The sequence below is a fragment of the Babylonia areolata genome, chromosome 18 (assembly GCF_041734735.1).
Source record: "Babylonia areolata isolate BAREFJ2019XMU chromosome 18, ASM4173473v1, whole genome shotgun sequence".
Classification (NCBI taxonomy): Eukaryota; Metazoa; Mollusca; class Gastropoda; order Neogastropoda; family Buccinidae; genus Babylonia; species Babylonia areolata.
The window spans coordinates 53,161,925-53,166,924 of NC_134893.1; the positions used below are offsets into that span (position 1 = coordinate 53,161,925).

Below are 5,000 nucleotides of genomic sequence, written 5' to 3' on the forward strand. Positions count from 1 at the left end.
TGATCCAGACAAAAGGTTTTGTGCCTAGTGCGGAATTCTGCCATTAGTGTTTCGTATTTCTTCCGCACAGTTGTGGCTATCAAACAACGGGTGGATGAGTGGTGTTTGAAGTAGGGCTTTACGACCTACTGGCTGCTGCCCTTGAGGTTAAGAGGGTGTAGAGGAGACTAGACTGGCCATGTCGGTGTATGAATAATTGTGGAGCTTCTTTTATTCAATGTTTATTTTATTTTATTTATTTGTTTTTTATTTAGGAAGAAGTCTTTCGGTGTATTTCTCTGTATCCCTTAATTTTCCTCAACCTTTGCTGATGGGCAGCGCAAACAGCAATGCTTTGGATGATGTGCCTTTGTTCTACTAATAAAGAGCAATTGATTTTTTTTTTAATAACTGTTTGATTATTCTCTTCTCTTTGCTCCTGACTCATTTCTGGACCAATTTTGTACCATTCAAGTTTGGTGACGTTAACACGACTGTGAGAAACCCTGCAAGCGCCATGCGCTGGTCTGGAAGAGAGAGAAAAAAAGAAGAAATATTCGACTGAAGCCGTAGAAATGGATAAAACACACGCACGCACACACACACACACACACACACACACACACACACACACTGGCACACACACAGAGTAAATTAATTACCGAGTAAGTTCACTGAATTCCCCAGTATGATGTCGTAAAGCAAAACGGATGACACTGAAGCGCAGATCTCTGTTATTTCTGTGACAGATCGAAATGACCCATGCCGCCACCAAGGAGGACAAAGGGGTGAAACATGAAGCTTCTGGTCAGGATCGGACACATCACAGACTAAACATTCTGAAGCCACGACGCCCTTGATGATCGGGGGTACAGGTTTCTGTGGCGGCAGTATAGTTCAGTTCAGTTCAGTTCAGTTACTCAAGGAGGCGTCATAGCGTTCGGACAAATCCATATACGCTACACCACATCTGCTAAGCAGTTGCCTGACTGACCAGCAGCGTAACCCAACGCGCTTGAATTCATTAATGCAGTATAGCTACAGACAAACAGTAATTGTATTCACTGCAAAGAATTCATGTGCATGTGTGCATATATTGTAGCAAAGTAAGCACGTTGGCAATATTCTGATATTTTAGCAAAATTCTCCTGCCTGTGTGTTTTTTAGCACAGCGAATGAACTTTACTTACTTGCTTACTGATCCTACTTACTATGACTGCCCTCTGGCATAATATAGGGTGGCAAGGAAGATCCGCCACTCTTGTCAAAATAAATGTTAATCTTAGCAAATTACTCTTGCCTGCATGCTAAAGAACACCTTGAACAAATGTACAAATTTCTGCTGCCTGTGCGCATAGGAGAACACAGAATAGATTTACACATTTCTACTGCCTGTGTGGTGTGCTGGAAAGTTCAGCAAAAGGGAGAGAAGGGGAACGGGATTATATTTGAGCTATTGAGCACAGTTCTCCACCCCACCCCCCACCCCCCCATTATACAAGGTTATTTTATTTTTTTATTTTATTTTTTATTCATTACCCTTTTTGTTTTCCTTTTCTTCTTTTCTGTATGTACGGTTGGTGGTATTGAGAGTGACTTCATGCCGAAGTAAAATGATTTTTTTGTTCAGTTGGCTTGAGTGACGAGAAATTGGATTAAACCTTGTACCGCATCACCCTTCCTCTCCAACCCTCCTATGTCCTCGTGTGTGTGTGTGTGTGTGTGTGTGTGTGTGTGTGTGTGTGTGTGTGTGTGTGTGTGTGTGTGTGTGTGTGTGTGTGTGTGTGTGTGTGTGCGCGCGCGCGTGCTGTCCCTGAATGCGGAGCCAGTTTGTTATGTTTCTCCCATTTGTACCGTATAACACTGAAGCACAAAATAAAGTTCCATGTAAGAGATGGGGTGGTAGAGGAGACTAGGCTGGCCATGTGCAAATACTGACAGACCCATCCAGAGAATAAAACAATGTCCAAAAATGTGGTTTCCATGTTGTATTCAATATACATTTATTCAGTTCATATCACATACATCAATACATTGTTGACACGAAAGATCGTGAATTAGTGACGAAAACGGGAATGTACGAAACTCAGTAGCATCATTCTGAATATATATACCAAAAAAATACATTCTTAAATAAATTAATAAACATACAAGCACCTACCAATAATAAAAACCTATAGCTGGCATAAAGCAACTCCTTTCGATTTTTGAAAGTGTTTTGTCTCTGTAGTATAGCGCAAGTGTTTGTGTGCACTGTGACAAAGATGTTCGAAGCCGTTCAGAACATAATGATAACCGCTTGTACTTTAGTATGTGTGGTTGCACACAAGTTCTTGACTGTGAACTAAGAAAACAATGCCAGGACACAATGACATGCATGTTGATTTAATAAGGGGAATCACACGCCGTGCGATGTGGAATATTGTACTGTCCAATGAAATAAACAACAGTATGATAGGGGAAGGCTTAAGTTCATCAAATCACTGTTCAAACTCAGTGAGTTTTACCACTTGAGACAAGATTCCAGCACCTTTTTGCTCTCTCTCTCTCTCACACACACACACACACGCGCACACACGCACGCACACACGGCACACACACACACACACACACACACACACACACACACACACACACACACACAAACACACGCAAGCGAACTGACGTCAATCAGTAATGCGCAGTACTGAAATCCCCATTCGCACTCGAACCGAACATGAAAAAATCCAATCACAGACATAAATCAGCCTCGAAAGTGCAGCACCAAGTTCACCATCGAAAGTGCAGCACCAAGTTCACGTATATAAAAAAAAAAAAAAGATTACCGTCCTGATTGACAGTTTGCACAGCAGTCATCTGAACAAGATTAAAGTGACCATCTATACACCCATTTTGCACATGATGATAATTTATTCTAAAAAAAAAAAAAAAAAAAAAAAAATCGCTGATAAAGTATCTATTTAAGAAAAAAAAAAAGAAAAAAAAAAAGAAAAAGAAAAAAGAGAACAAGACATGATTAATGTTTCACACAGTTAAAGCCTTTTGAATGCACCATGTCCGTCTGCAATGCGACCGATATGTTAAGAAAAAAACAAACAAACCCAAAAATCAACGCCACGTGCTGTTCCAATCCTCAGCCAACCACCTCGTTGACTTGAAAGTTAAAGCCTTTGCAGACAGGAAGGTCCCATCTGGTCAGATTTATTCATTTTACGTGCAGTGCTAAAGCTATGGCAAAACCATTCTTAGATGACTTCAACGACACTGTGGGGTCTCTCTCTCTCTCTCTCTCTCTCTCTCTCTCTCTCTATATATATATATATATATATATATATATATATATATATATATATATATACTTTTTTTTTTCTCAAGGCCTGACTAAGCGCGTTGAGTTCCGCTGCTGGTCAGGCATCTGCTTGGCAGATGTGGTGTAGCGTATATGGATTTGTCCGAACGCAGTGACGCCTCCTTGAGCTACTGATACTGATACTGATACTGATACTGTGGGGAAGTGTTTGAATTCTTCAGTTTAGAAACAGCTCCTGGGGGCCATCGAGTTCGTTCTAAGGGAAATAACTATTTCTTATACATGACATTCTTAGAGTTTTGTCCCCTGTAGACTTGTTGAATGTCCCTGAAAAGGCAATGGACAGCAGAATTGAGTTTTATGACCTGTTAGCTTTTGCCCCCATGGTCAAGTTTTTTTTTCGTTTGCAGTAGTCCATAAAGCACTGAAATATCCCCCCCCCTCCCTACACAGCACGATCCAGACACGCCACTTATAATTAACTAGCCTTATTAGTCTCCTTAAAAAAACCACAACTTCCAGAACCTGCCGGTGAAGTGTGATATTCGAAATAGTTGACAGAAAGTTTACAGTCGGCATAACTGATTTTCGCACCCTAATCTTGGGGATTCGAACGGGTGCAAAGGAGGCTAGAATGTGTGCACAGCATGTGCAACTATTATCAATCCGTCAGGCAGCCGATTTGACAATATACTTTCAACAACCCGTTAGCATTGTGTGCTAAATGTTTATTCCATAAACAATTAATTAAAAACCATGATTGAAACATAACTGATTGAAACCTTTTCTTTGGCAATTCATACAGGGTCTACCAAGCCAGATGTGTTATGTATGCGTGCTTTTGTGCGCCATATGCCATGTGATAGTATATAATCATGCAAGCGGCCTAAGCAGTCAAAATAATTTTTTTTTCATCGATTACATGCATATTTAGTGCAAAGTTTTAAAATACATTTACGTTTTTATCGGCAGTTATGTTTTACATATAACCGTCCGTTTGTCAATGCATTGTTAACATTGTAAAATGTAAAAATTATAATTGTTACTGTGTTTTATCTGTTAACAGTTTGACTTCGTGTGTAAAAACACAAATAACAATGTGATTCAGCAGGTTTCTTCTCTCTCACTATCCACACAGCATTGCGTTATTGTCTTTTCAACACAGAAAATGATTGTTCATTCAATAAACTTTAGGAAATGACTTACTCAGTGTTGTGTGGTTGTTTATTCAACCAGAACTGCACTATTTAAAGTGCTTTGTCTGTGTCTTTTTCTGTGACAATTTATTGAAGAAAGATAGTAAGAATTCATGATTGATTGTAATATGATATGGATTGATTGTTAACAAATTACAGTACCGGATATAATTATTATCAGAGCAGTGTTGGCGCTTGTATTCAACTCCTTTACAGCCACTGAACATTGATTTGGATGACAACAGCCGTAACATCCGGGTAACTGCTCATTACATCTGGGTGGATTAATTCCTGCTCCATCCTCACACTGTCAGAAGGCACTTGTGGTGGCTCACAGACTGTAAGTATGAAACATGACAAAGTTCAAGACAACGTTACACATTCGTGATGACTACAGAAAAGATGGCGATGTGATAAAAAAAAAATATAATGAAGAAGTGCTTTAGTATTCGGGAGCAAGATTTGCATTTTTAGATGTGATACTCACTTGAGCTCTCATAATAAACTAAAATGAA

The 5,000-nt window shown here is 39.6% G+C and overlaps 1 protein-coding gene across 1 annotated transcript in view; it reads right to left on the bottom strand.

Moving 5' to 3' along the window:
• Positions 1-2,516: 2,516 nt before the first annotated feature.
• LOC143292907 (uncharacterized) overlaps positions 2,517-5,000 on the bottom strand; it is a 16,180-nt gene continuing 13,696 nt past the window's right edge. Inside the window, exon 12 of the mRNA XM_076603591.1 lies at positions 2,517-4,823. The gene's annotated coding sequence lies outside the window, so the exon portion shown is untranslated. The remainder of the gene's footprint in view (positions 4,824-5,000) is intronic.